Genomic DNA, 15158 nt, shown 5'->3' on the forward strand with positions numbered 1-15158 from the left:
CTCGCACCCTAATAAGGGGGAGATAATAAATCCTTTAGTCGGCCTAACAGAGTGCTGAATTGAATATCTCCAGGAACTTCTTCCCAGCGCTATTAACAGCACGCTTAATTAAATCACCCCCAAAGTGTCCCAAGTTGAGGAAAATAACCATGGAAGCAAATATACAGATATAGGGGGAAATCTAATTACACGCACCATGTTAAACTACAGAGGTGGACGAGAAAAGGTCATGAGAAAAGGCACTCTCTGGGAGTTAACACATGGGGAAAATCCATTGATTTCTCACTGTACACGAAATCAGTGAGTTAACGCGAGGTAATCCCTGGTTTTCTCTGCGGGGAAAATGCTTTTAATTGAATAGCATTTCCCTGTGCGGTGTGGGTTATTAGCCGCTGAGTTTAATTTTAGTAACCCTCATTATATAATCCAGTGTTTATATATACAAACAGGTGAAAAAAAATTGCCTTATACCGAAATATAAAAGACCTGCTTATCTCTGTAATATACATTCTTCCTGTCTATAAGCATAATGACAGCTGCTGACGCCAGTTTGTGTGTAATCAGAGACGCCACAATGTTTTTTAAGTTGGGGCCAGCAAAAGTAGCAAATTATATATAACCATAATATACTGGGTATATAGGTCCCCTCTCCTTATCCCTCCTCAGTCTTTTCAGTGTCACCTCACCTCTTAAGGAAAAAACACATTAGAGAGGGTAAATTATAGGCTGCCATGAAGTACTTAGAAGAAATTATATTACCGGTAAGTTATAATTGGCTACTTTCTTCTTCCTACTTCATGGCAGCCATTACACTGAGATATACCAAAACACAATATATATGGAAGGGGAATAAATAGTAAACAGCAACAATCATACTTAAATTACTGAATTTATTCAAGCTACTGCCCCTCTAAGGACATGACTTCCAAAGTGGGCTTCTGACACATCCAAGCAGAATGCCGTGAGAAGGTATGAACAGATGACCAGGTAGCTGCTGCACAGATGTCTTTCACAGATACTCCATCCTTCTTTGCCCATGAAGCCGCCATTGCCCTAGTCGAGTGTGCCTTCAGATTTTCTGGAGCTTTACTCCAGTTTTCTTCATAGATAAACCTAATCAATTGTTTAATCCATCTTGCGATGGTCTATTTTGTGGGTGCTCTGTCTTTCCTTGCACCTGTGTGCAGGACAAACAAATGTTTAGTCTTCCGAAATTCTTTCACTCTGTCTAAATAGACAGAAATCCCCTTCACCAGATCTGACATACTGTATGTATTCTCTCTTCCTTCTCATCTTTTGGTTGTGGAACAAATGATGGCAAAATAATTTCTTTGTAAAAAACTCGGATTTGTCCTGAAGACAACCTTACCTATTAGGATATTCTGCCCATAATGCTTGATGTTCACCAACTCTTCTTGCTGAAGTGATAGCAGTTAGGAAGACCAGACCACTTTCCAAGTTAGTAGCTTTATTGGGATGTCATGTAATGGTTCAAACAGAGTTACCATTAATGCATTCAGTATTAGATTCAAATCCCACGGGGCTAAGGTCGATCTCACTTGAGGTCATATTTTTTTCATTGCTTGGCAGAACATTTTTACAAGATTCTCCTCGGATAATCTTCTATCCAATAAAATACTTAATGCTGCTATTTTTATCTTAATGGTTGAAGTCGCCAGACCTTTCTCAAACCCATCATGTAGAAAACTGCAACACTTGAGGTGTATCAGCCTTCATCACATCAAATCTTGAGCCAGCCCAAAATATTAATGTTTTCCAGATTTTATAATAGATATCTGAAGATATAATTTCTTATGTACTCAAAAGAGTATCACTTGTTCAGACACACCTTTCTGTCTTAGTAGTTCCCGTTCAATTTCCACACCGTCAAATGAAGACTTTGAAGATTCGGATGTAACAACGGCCATTGATGTAACAGACCTGGTGTGACTGGTAAAATCCATGGATCTTCCACTGCCATTCTCACTACTGTTGGGAACCACACTCTTTTTGGCCAAAAAGGAAGCACTATTATCACTTCTACTCGTTATCATCTGATCTTTTACGATAAATCATTGGAAATGGTGGGAACACAAATCCCAGTTTGAACTTCCAAGGTAGAGATAAAGTGTCCACTCCGCTTGTTTATGGTAAGTGGCATCTGGAGAAAACGCGTTGCACCTTTGTGTTTTGGTGGGTTGCTATCATATCTATTTGTGGATGACCAAACCTCATCACTATACTCTGGAAAACTTGGACGTCCAATTCCCATTCTCCTGGTAGCACTTTGTGTCTGCTGAGAAAATCTGCAATTACATTGTTCTTCCCTAATACATGAATGGCTGACAGGGAACAGAGATGTTCCTCTGCTCATTTCAGAATTGTTGACTTCTTCCATTAGAACCCGGCTTTTGGTACCACCTTGATGATTCAGATATGCCACTACTGCTATATTGTCTAAAAAGATCTTTAGATGTTCCCCTCTTAAGTTAACTTGGAAACCCTTTATCGCATTCCAAACTGCCCTCATTTCCTTTTAATTTGAGGACATCAACCTTTCTTTGGCATTCCAAAGTCCTTGCAGACTTAATGCTAACAAACGTGCTCCCCATCTTGTTGAGCTTGCATCTGTAGTCAGATCCAAAGCCTGTTTCTCTGACAATGATGTTGTTCTGGAGTTTATTTTTGTACTTACCCACCACCTTAGAGAATATTTTGTTTCATAATGTAGATATATCTGTCAAGATAATGGAAGTTCCACTGTAACTTCCTCATTCTCCCTCTTGCCCACGGCATTATATCTATATTAGATGACATCATTCCCAATAGGTGTAGCCCTAGATGTAACGATATTCTGCAGCATACCTGAACTAAAGACGCCAGACTTCGGATCTTTGCACATTTTTCTCCCAACAGTGCTAGATTGTATTTTCGAGTGTCTGTCTCCACACCCAGAAATTGTATTTGTTGTGCCTAATATAAATGACTTTTCCCAATTGCATTATCCAGCCGTGATACTGAAGAAACCTTATGGTTCTGTGCACAGCTTCTTTCACTATCTCTCTTGAGCTTCCAGTAATTAGCAGATCATCCAGATATGGCCATACTGCTATATCATGCATTCTTAGGCAATATATAAGAGTCACCAATACCTATGTAAATGTTCTCAGAAACTTAGCCAGACGGAAAGGTAGGCAAGTAAATTGGAGATGTTTCCCTTGAAAGCAGAATGTCAGAAACTTTCGATATTTTCTGCATACTGGAACATGAAAATAGGCATCCTTTAGATCTATTGATACTAGGAAATCATTTTGTCTTATGCCCATCAAAATGGATTTCAGTTTCCATATGAAATTTCTTTACTTTTACACATTTGTTCAATTGTCTGAGATCTAAAATGGGAAAATGGGTTGGACTCTTCCTGTAGCTTTCTCTACCCCCTAAATTGGAGAATAAAAACCCTTCTTCTCATCTGACAGTGGGACAAATTCCACAGCTTTTGAGGTGATCAATTTCCTTATGCTGTTTTCTAAGACTATGACCTCCATAGTTGACCCTAGAACCCTTAATTCCACAAATTTGTGTGTTCTGGGGATATCTAAAAATGCTATCCTGTATCCCTGTGATATACTTCCAGAACCCAACAGTCTCAAATAGACTATTTCCACTCACTGGTGAACTCCAGAAGTCTGCCCCCTACTGGCACGTGTCGAGATTCTGTAGTAGTCAGTGTCTCCGATTGTCTCACCTGTAAGATTGGCGAAAGGATTGTCTCGTCATCCCTGCAGAGTATCTGCCACTGTATTGCCGCCAGTCTATAACTTCTGGCTTCTTTTTACTGCCGCTTCGCAGATGTCATAGGATACCTACTTCTTTTATCCTGAGGTAATTTTACTCCAAATCAGGGTATTCTATTAAGTCAACGTTTCGGGATGAAGTCAGGGCAACATATAACCACACAGTGTGCATAACAGTGTTTAAATAAGACATAACAGTCACACTTACCCTATCCCCCAATGTGTCCTGGTCCCGTCAGCTGGCAAACCCAAGCAGCATCCTCCGGCAGCAGCACCTCCGTCGTGTCGGAAGCCACGCCCCGGGACCATGGTAACAGCTAAATCAAAATAAATATACAGCAAGTGAATACAGAGTACAGATGTCATCAAGCAAGGTGTCTGTGTGCAGACACATACAATCTAGTGCACAATACTTCCATCCCAGTGATAAATAAGATGACATACAGTATATATACATATGTGTCAATTATTTGCCAGCTGACAGGACCAGGACACATCGGGGGATGGGGTAAGTGTGACTGTTATGTCTTATTTAAACACTGTTATGCACACTGGGCCTGATTCAGACCCGCTCACGAGCACTCGATGTTGGCCAAGTGCGCATGCGCACAACGGAGGCGGCTCCGTCGTGCGCATGCGCGAGACCCGAATAACGACGGCCAAGCCGTCGTTATGGGTCTCGCACCGAAGGGTGCGTGCTGTCGATGGTGATTGACAGCACGCCCCCTTTGGTGGGCATGCCGGGGGCGTGGCTGCCCAGATGGAGGCGTTCCCATGGAAACGCCTACCGTCTGGGGCCGGCCCCACTGACATCACTAGTGATGTCCGTGGGAGTGCTTTTGGCTCTGATAGAGCCAAAAGCACTCCAGGGCTTGCGGCAGACTAGACCCTACCACAAGGGTCTCATCGCAAGCCCGATGGTCGCGATGGTCTTGACCATCACGACCATCATTTTGGCCGCTCGCTATAACTGTGGGTGGTCACACACACTTATGCTAGCGGCCAGGAAGCCGCTCTTAAAATCAGAGGGACAGCCCTGATTCAGAGCGAGCGCTCTGTCAGAACATCCGGCTCTGAATCAGGGCCACTGTGTGGTTATATGTTGTCCTGAGGAAGGGGACTTGATCACCGAAACGTTGACTTAATATAACACCCTGGTCTGGAGTTCACCGTCTGTACTAGTCTCCAGGGTGCCGCCTCTCGTTTTCTGATGTGTGTGTATATATATATATATAAATACACACACAATTTTTATTTTTACACATATACAAACATAAAAATATACACACTGCAACTGGTTGCTGTTTATATCTATATAAAAAACTATTTTGTTAAAAAGTACTAGCTTTCATTAGCTGAAAAAAAGTCCCAGAGCAATAATTTCAGATCCCAGGATAGTTTAGTAACATAATTAAAATGTAATCTTTAGTCTGTGTGTCTCCATAAGATCATTAGTATGTTATATGTCTCACAACTTTAATCCTTAATATCACCGGATAAATAAACTGGAGTAATAATCCTCCAAAACAATTAATCTGTAGTCTTGTGTTTAGAAGACACTTATAGGAGGAATCCATAACCTGCACTGCTACTGTAACAGTGGCTTTTCTGTATACTCACAGCTGTTTTTCAGCAGTGGCTCCACTCGTCTGCTGCTTATATGATGCATTCTGGCCACATTCACTTGCAAGAAGCTGTGTCCTCCGGCTGCCTTTCGGCCCACACCACGCTGCTGACTGCTGTCCCTTGATACAGCGCTGGTGTATAGCCGGGTAAGTGTCTCACTGCTCTGGCTCTTAATGAACGGCTCCAGTACCAGTAATTGTGAAAAGCAGCTCTCACACGGATATTGCACAATCTTCTGGGGTTCATCAAAGTGGGGGTTACCTCTAATCGTTTTCGCTCCTTTTTGTGGGAGCTTTTCCAAACATGTTAAAAAAGCAGTTACTGGTGTTAGTATTGCCTGAAATAAAAAGAGGAAGAGCGATACTAAATAAAAAAACACTTTCACTATGAGACAGAGAACATAGGGATAGAGGAAAAAAAAAGAGAGGTTGAATGGGGGGAAGAAAAAAGGCAGAGAGAGACGTCAGGGGAAAGAATGAATGTGAGAGAGGAAAGTAGAGTGACTGGGAAGAGAGAGGCAGGGAAATAGAGAGACGGAGATAAGGAAGGAGAGAAACGGGGAGAAAGAGACAGGATAAGAGATAGGAGGAAAATGGAGAGAGAGAGAGAAGGGAATTAGGAGAGGGAAGAAAAGGCAACGCAGGGCACAACAGCTACAGGTAACCATGCAGATCACTGTTTTATGTATTGTGCTTGTGACTCAGCAAATGTGTGGAACACTACTTACATTCATAAATACAATCTAAACGCAAAGCTCAAGGTTTTTACATTAACAATAATTTATGTGTACTTATCTTTAGAGAAATTGCCATATAGATCAAAATACATACAGTCAGGTGCATAACTATTGGGACATTGACAGAATTTTCATATTTTAGCCTCTATTCACCACCACAATGGCTTTGAAATGAAACAAACAAGATGTGCTTTAACTGCAGACTTTCAGATTTAATTTGAGGGTAATTACATCCAAATCAGGTGAACGGTGTAGGAATTACAACAGTTTCTATATGTGCCTCCCACTTTTTAAGGGGCCAAAAGTAATGGGACAAACTAAACAATCCTAAATCTAACTTTCACTTTTTAATACTTTGTTGCAAATCCTTTGCAGGCAATTACAGCCTGAAGTCTGGAATGCATAGACATCACCAGACGCTGAGTTTCATCCCTGGTGATGCTCTGCCAGGCCTCTACTGCAAATGTCTTCAGTTCCTGCTTGTTCTTGGGGCATTTTCACTTCAATTTTGTCTTCATCAAGTGAAATGCATGCTCAATCAGATTCAGGTCAGGGGATTGACTTGGCCATTGCATAACATTCCACTTTTTAGCCTTAAAAAACTCTTTGGTTGCTTTTGCAGTATGCTTCGGGTCATTGTCCATCTGCACTGTGAAGCGCCGTCCAAGGAGTTCTGAAGCATTTGACTGAATATGAGCATATAATATTGCCCGAAAAACACTTCAGAATTCATTCTGCTGCTTTTGTTAGCAGTCACATCATCAATAAATACAAGGGAACCAGTTCCATTGGCAGCCATGCAAGCCCATGCCATGACACTACCACCACCATGCTTCACTGATGAGATGGTATGTTTTGGATCATGAGCAGTTCCTTTCCTTCTCCATACTCTTCTCTTCCCATCACTCTGGTACAAGTTGATCTTTGTCTCATCTGTCCATAGGATGTTGTTCCAGAACTGTAATGGCTTGTTTAGATGTTTTTTGGCAAACTCTAATCTGGTCTTCCTGTTTTTGAGGCTCACCAATGGTTTACATCTTATGGTGAACCCTCTATATTCACTCTTGTGAAGTCTTCTCTTGATTGTTGACTTTGACACATATACACCTACCTCCTGGAGACTGTTCTTGATTTGGCCAACTGTTGTGAAGGGGTTTTTTTTCATCAGGGAAATAATTCTTCTGTCATCCACCGCAGTTGTTTTCCATGGTCTTCCGGGTCTTTTGGTGTTGCTGAGCTCTCCGGTGCATTCTTTCTTTTTAAGAATGTTCCAAACAGTTGATTTGGCCACACCTAATGTTTTTGCTATCTCTCTGATTGGTTTGTTTTGATTTTTCAGCCTAATGATGGCTTGCTTCACTGATAGTGACAGCTCTTTGGATCACATATTGAGAGTCGAAAGCAACTGATTCCAAATGCAAATGTCACACCTAGAATCAACTCCAGACCTTTTACCTGCTTAATTGATAATGAAATAACAAGGGAATAGCCCACACCTGTCCATAAAATAGCTTTTGAGTTGATAGTCCCGTTACTTTTGGCTCCTTAAAAAGTGGGAGGCACATATAGAAACCGTTGTAATTCCTACACTGTTCACCTGATTTGGATGTAATTACCCTCAAATTAAATCTGAAAGTTTGCAGTTAAAGCACATCTTGTTTGTTTCATTTCAAAGCCATTGTGGTGGTCAATAGAGGCCAAAATATGAAAATTCTGTCAATGTCCCAATATTTATGCACCTGACTGTATATATTCACAGGACACTCCACCCTTCCCCAAAACATCCAATGTACAGTTTTTGAATTTGATGACATTCAGCTCTACAGCAAATATTATTAACATACTGTATATCTTAAGCAGAATATTTATAGTGTTTCTAAATCTATGCAGAATAATCAGAATTTTAAATAATTTTGAATTCATTGCAATGGCTACCACTAATTGTAGCACATAGAATTAGCGACACTAGCCGAAAACCAGTGAGAAATAACAACTTCTGGGCTGAAGGACCAGGACCCCGACAGACCTAGAAATTGTAAATTTTAGGGCTTGATTCATAGTTGAACAGTATTCAGATATTTACGCAGTTGAACGATTATCGGTGGCTTGCGCATGCATCACAGCCGCATTGCACAAGCGGTGCAAATTAATTTGTGATTGCGGTGGCTGTGAGGATTCACTCGCAATTGATTGACAGGAAGAGACCGTTTTGTGGGTGGTTACAGGGAGTTCCGGCCAAAACACGGGCATTCCGGGGCCGTTTCCTGGGCGTGTACGCAGTTGCGGGTAGCTACGATGGCTCCGGTGGGCATCTCACTACAAGATCTGCCTCTGCTGCATTAGCATATTTTAGCAACTGCGTTCCGTGAGAGTATGCAGTTGTGTATGCATTACTGTACGTCTCTGAATCAGGCCCTAGACCACTAACACTTGATATGTAAAATATTTCTCACGACAGATGGGTAAGAAGCATTTCTCATACAATAATTCTAGAAAAGTAATCTATGGGCCTGATTGGGAATCTGCGCAGGCGCCAGACCTGTTCTGCGCATGTGCAGAACAGGTATGTGAGTACGCTTGCAAACTGGCAGCAGACGGTCAGTGATTGACAGTCTGCTGCCGTTGGGGGCGAGGGAAGATGCCAGGATCTCCAACGGGTGATGGAGATTTTCTGGCCTCTTCCTTTACACTGCAGCGGCCGGCTGCAGGAGCCTATGGTACGCAGATTAACCAATGCTGAGTTGAACAACGCAGCTTGATTAAGTAATGCACAGGGGGCGTGATGCCTCCTGATGCATTGCCATATCTGCAAGGATCTCAATTGCAAAGCTCCCTGGGTGCATGCATCATATATCTATAGCCTGCGTGCAGCTTTGCAATTACGATCCTTACAGAATCAGGCCCTATGTCCATAGACCTGCATTTCACAGCTTCAGAGCCTCATGTTTTTTTGATGCTGGAAATATGCAGCATTTACAAATGGGGATGTAGGCAGAATATCAGCATTCATAATGCTGACATAGCTAGAAATAGGCCCTATGGTCCAGGCCCTAATAATCATTCTAAATAATAGCGGTGAAAGACCCAATGTCTTTCCTCAGACTACTACTATGGACATGTGACACATTTGTCTGGCAGGGGAAGAAAAGCGAGGAATAATAGAGATTTGGGTCTTTTGAAAATTATTATTGAGTTACCCAATTGGCACAATCGTAGGTTGTAAAAACAAAAATAAAAATGTGGGTTGATATTGAAACTGCCTTAACTAGAGATCAGGTAGTATGGTTTTTACCCCTGGTATCGAAGCGTCTCAAGCCAGACCCAGTACATACTATTCCTACTGTTTAATTGACATTGGGCCTCCAGGGCAGCTGAACAAACTGCTTCATCTTGTTCATTACCCATCTCCCCTAACACCCCTTTGGAAACATCTGCTAGGGGGTTGTGCTACCGCTTATGCACATTATTGGACTTCACCCAAAAATCTTTCCATGATGTGTGCATATGGTATGATAAACCTCCCGCACTACATTTTCAATATATTTTGCTAAAAATCTTTATACTAGCTCAATGTAAAATGTCCAAAATGTGTTTCCTCTTTCCTTTTGAATGGAAGTGCATATATAAACCAGTAGGTACAAGTCCATCTCCCTTTTATACACTACAATCATGTTCCCAAACCCACACCTGGGGGTGTCTGTGGACTTAGACACCCCCAAAACTGTCAGACCAATCACTAATCTGGCATATCTGTAAAGCACGAAGAATAAAGAGAGGTGCGCTTATCAACCAATTAGTATATCTTAATCAAACAGGCTACTCACACGGCAGGTTCTGCAACCTGCTAATATAGTGCAAAATATGGAAAAGTGGAGTGTTAGTTTGAATAAGTGACCATAACTATTTAAAAATATTTATTAAATGTAAAATTAATATACATAAAAATCGGTGCAATATTCAGCTTAGGCAAACAATAACACTCTATTATACAAAGACAGCAGCCTTAATGGGGGTGCAAGTTCATATGAGAGTGGATATGGACACAGTGGGATTGAATGCAGAAATCTTATATAGTTTCTCCCTTCTAAGTGTCCACAATGTATAATAATAGTACTCTCACTGTGTTGCACACTTCTTGTATGTACACAATAGTAAATTGCAGGAGAAACCATAACAGCAGCTGCAGCCGCAGTGATCAGGAATAATGTAAAAAGTCTGATGGGGGTGGAGTAGCATGGAGTCTGTCTGCAGTTGCCGGTGGGCTGCTTATTAAGCCGGGAACGGCAGTTGGCAGTGCTGTGTCTGTGCAATATTTCCAGCAGCAGAACTAGGCTGTCCAGGCGTCCAGAGACCCCGTCAGGTGTGTAAAAGAAGTTACAACTCCGTCTTTAGGCAGTGCTATGGATACAGCTGCACTAGTAGTTAGCACTCCGACATCTGCCGGCTGTCTGGTAATAGGTGCATCCAGTGGGTCAAATGGAATAGGAGATATCTGTGCCCATGCAATTTCCTTTCTTTTCCTAGATGCGTTTCTCCAGGTTAAAGCACTCCCAGCTTCAGCAGAACACACACACACTTGTTCTTCTCCCTTAGTTTTCCCCTACACTGTCGCCCAAATGAAGGGTCGTGGCATGCAAACTGTGAGAGCTCCAGTCTGTTGCAAACTAAATCCTTATCCATCTAATCGTCGGCTGTACATATTTGGTTCCCTAAATAAATATATGTAAAGTTGTAAAAGGAATAAACATTTACTTCAGTACCTTTGAATGTAAAAAAAAACAACCATAAGAGTAATAGAAACGTAGAATTTGATGGCAGATAAGAACCACTTGGCCCATCTAGTCTGCCTTTTTTACCTTTAGATAACCTCAACCCTATGTCATCTTCAGTTCTTCTTAAGAATGCTCTTATATCTATCCCAAGCATGCCAATCCCTGTAATGGCTGTGTTAGTTGTATCTCTCACAATATTATACATCTCAATCAGAAGGGAACAGTCTGCAAACTTAGTATACACAGAATGTAGGAGCCTAAATTATAGTAAGGGTCAAACAATCCTATCCAGTAATGGTGATAACCAGGTTCTCCAATGCAAAGTCTGCAGTGCAGCCGTCTACGTCTGTTCCGTAAGCAGCAGATGTTCACAGTGCTTTTGTTGTGATAAGACTGCCCGAGTAAGGTAATAAAAGAGTATAAAAGTACATGACTTTATCTGAAACTGTTGGAGTATTAAAATATTATGTTAGAGGCACTGCCTTGCCGTTATGTTGCTGATTCTTCAGCAGTTTAAATGCCACTTTCATCAGAAGTATTTCCTGCTATATTCAGTATGTTTTTAGAGACAGGAGGTACAGCAATGGGGACCAGGTTCGCTCCGAGCTTTGCCGATGCTTATATGGGGTCCCTTGAAGAATGTTACATCTGGGATGGCGAGTTTGCAGCAAACCTGCTCTTCTGCGGGGCGATACATATGTGACCTCTTCTTGATTTGAAAAGTAGATGTGCTCAGTCACTGTGTTTGCTAAATATCTGAACACTGGGCTTAATTCAGACCCGCTCGCGAGCACTAAGCACTCACAAGCGGGTTGATGTTGGCCCAGTGCGCATGCGCACGACGGAGGCGGCTCGGTCGTGCGCATGCGCGAGACCTGGATAGCGACGGGCAAACCGTCGCTCCGGGTCTCTCACCAAAGGGGGCGTGCTGTCGATGTTGAGTGACAGTAAGCCCCCTTTGGTGGGCGTGGCTGCCCAGACAGAGGCGTTCCCATGGGAACGCCTACCGTCTGGGGCCGGCCCCACTGACATCACAAGTGATGTCAGTGGGAGTGCCTTCCGCTCTGATAGAGCCGAAAGCACTCCAGGGCTTGCGGCAACGAGACCCTACCACAAGGGTCTCGTCGCAAGCCCCCTGGCCGCTCGCTATAGCTGTGGGTGAAGAAGGACAGCCCTGATTCAGGCCGCTCGCTATAGCTGTAAAAATGAAAAAGGATGGCCCTGATTCAGAGCGAGCGCTCTGTCAGAGCGTCCGGCTCTGAATCAGGGCCACTAACCCTTATCACCTTTCCTTCATTGCCCCTCTATTATCAACCTCCGGGATATCACTCTCCCAGTGAAATATGGCATAATTACAAATACTTTATACAAAGTAGTGGATAATAATAAACATTTTAATAGCAATCATAATAAAAGTTTGCTGCGTAATATCAGGTGGATACACAGAAATTGCTCAAATTAAACTGTATTTAAGGAACAAGCTACATCATTGTTGGATACCTTCAGTGAAAAAAAAAAAGTATCTGAATTCCCTTTGAGACACTTCTAGTTCTTGTGATGTGTGGTGGGGCTATTAATGTATGTGTGGTTGTGGGTGTAGAGTGTTAAAATAATGTGTTGGTGTGACTATTAATGTAGTGTGGGGGTGGGTGAACACTGTTAAAGTAATGTGACTACTGGTGAAAGCTATTTATAGAAGTTATCACCAGGTGAGGCTATTAGCATAATATGGAGTCTCCTTTTATTAAATGTGGGGCCTTTTAATTTAATTTGAGATTAATGCGTGCTATTAATATAATGTAGGGGCTAATAATGTTATATGGAGTCTCTATATAAAATGTGTGTTAAAGATTGAAAGGAGGCCTTTTAATTGTGATTGCTATTGATTTAATGCTGGAAAGAGGGAGGCCTAAAGTGTTCACTTGCAGCAGGTGAATAGTTCCTATTGCTTTTCTAAATTGGGTACCAACCTTCCAGGAACTGGCCAAGCAGCAACTGAGCTTAACAGCAGCAGGTAGACAAAGCTGCAAGAACGGGTAGGAGAAAGCCTGACAATCTGCCATCTGTCCTGTTCTAGAAGGACAGTCCTGATTTTGAGAGAGTATGTCTTGCTCTCGCAATTTGCCCCTGCCAGCTGCTCTTTCCCTGCTGTGATGTTAGATGAATGAGAAGTTAGAGTGATGTACTGGCACAACTCAGCAGCAGCTCACACTCCTACTTCATGATTTGGACAGAATGTGCCAGTGACATCATCAGTGGGTGACACTGGTGGTCTTCCCAGTGTTCTTACCCACATGAAACAACAGAGGTGGGAGCTGCCGTGAAGGTGAGAGACCTCCTCAACTGGACCCTGCAGCTGTGAGGTTTGTGTGTGGGGAGAGGCAGACATCACAAAGGGAGAATGGTGGGGGAGCCTATATAGGACAAGGGGAAAGTTGGGAAGGAATACATCACATATGCCTTCCCCACCATGCTCCACTTGTAACATATTAAGGGGGAAGGAGGAGCACTATTCTCCCACACAGGCCCACTAAATTCATAAATACTCACTGATGTTTGCACTATGTTTCCCTGTTATTCGCATTATTGTATGCTTACATTGGCTTAACCCTCTTAAGAATATGCAACATGGGTGGGAATATGAATGCACCTTAATGTAAAAGTGCCTGCCATCACTTAGACACCCATTATATGTTTTGTTTTCTGACCTCTGCGTGCTATTGTCCTACTGAATTACTGTTTTTGAAATACGCTTTGTTCTTGACCATTGTCCCCCCTGCTTGCCTTGACCATATTATCAGTTTTAATGTTTCACCTGCTGATTTTGTGCTTCTGCCTGTGTATGACGTGGCCTACCTGACCTCTCGCATCCTTTTCCTTTACCTAGTGTGTGAGTTTGTTTGTTACATTTTTTTAAAATTTTCACTAAATTACAAACTAACAATTAGCAGTTTAATATCTAAAGCGCTTGAAAGAGATTCCAATTACTATCTGTGTGGTAAGACATGGCTACAGTAGACAAAAAGTTTCTAACAGCAGTAAAGAAAAGCATAAATAAACTTCTGCTTCTGTGGATGCACATACAGACTACTAGCTGAAGCACGAGAAGCAGACAGCTATTTAAACATAAATACCACAGCTGAGAGCGTAATAGTGTGGTTAAATAAAATCTTTGGTTTAGCAACTCCTATAATTATTCATTGTTTTAATTATTGTTTAGGAAAAGCCTTCAACAATACAGTACATACACCTCCTACAGTATATTACAGTGTAAGGTTACGGTCTACATTTCCACCTAGACAGACTTGAGCCGCTGTCTGTACGGCATCAGATTTTCATCCTCCCAAAAAAACTAGGGTCCCTTTTGTGGATGCATGAAAAGCACAGAGCTCTTCATGGGTGCACTGTGGGTGGGTATGGCTGTTTCAGCGGGGCGCCACCATAAGGGCAGGGGGGCGCATTTCAGCACTTTCAAAATGGGCAAGGTGTGAAGCCCCACTAAAACAGCCTGGTGGGAAGACTACTTGTGCGTGGTAGTAAATTTAGACTTTAAGCTACAATGGGGCAGACACATGTTAATGGTTACATAGAACAGCAACTGATAATGCCTAAGATAGCTGCCTCATCCTCTGCATTTGTGGCTAGTTAAAGATGCATATGAGTGTACAAAGGGATAACTTGTTTTGTCAGCCTAGAAGAGTTTATTCACAAACTTGATTTCTCCAGGGAAAATTGGGACCCTGTTGCTGTAAATATTTTACCCCAGAGGGAATTCTCCCTGACTGCAAAGAACTTTCTAAAAAAAATAACAATCTAATATAAAAAACGAAAATGCATTGTCTAATTCAACATGCAAAGTAGGAAAATAAACAGAGATTTTAGAGCAAATTGGTATGAGGCTCGCTACACAGAAACAATGGAGAGAGAACATAAGACTTTCATCCAGTATATAGAGGACATCTTTGCATGGTTTCTCACGCAGACCCTTCTCTAAATATAAACAACCAGTTGATGTGGTCTTCGCCTTTAGCAGACTATAGGGGGTATTTATAAAAGCTGGGAGAGATAAAATTGTGAGATATAAAGTACTGACCAATCAGCTTCCAATTTACATTTTGCAGGTTGTGTTTATAAAATTATAGTTACGAGCTGATTGGTTAGTAATTGATTTTTTTACAATTTTATTTCTCTCCCAGATTTGATAAATACCCCCCATATATTTCCATT

General features: G+C 42.0%; 1 protein-coding gene across 3 annotated transcripts in view; it reads right to left on the reverse strand.

The window, feature by feature from the left end:
- LOC148511682 (protein kinase C delta type-like) overlaps window positions 1-15158 on the reverse strand; it is an 89640-nt gene that overhangs the window by 67567 nt on the left and 6915 nt on the right. For 2 of the 3 annotated variants that reach the window (XM_088482820.1, XM_088482817.1), the window contains exons 2-3: window positions 5418-5760; window positions 4006-4114 (exon numbers count right to left, since the gene is read on the reverse strand). The gene's annotated coding sequence lies outside the window, so the exon portion shown is untranslated. Of the gene's footprint in view, window positions 1-4005; window positions 4115-5417; window positions 5826-15158 lie in introns of those variants that run through there. The other variant, XM_088482818.1, reaches the window with a different exon arrangement.

Source organism: Taudactylus pleione, unplaced genomic scaffold (assembly GCF_031769625.1).
Source record: "Taudactylus pleione unplaced genomic scaffold, aTauple2 ptg000296l, whole genome shotgun sequence".
NCBI lineage: Eukaryota > Metazoa > Chordata > Amphibia > Anura > Myobatrachidae > Taudactylus > Taudactylus pleione.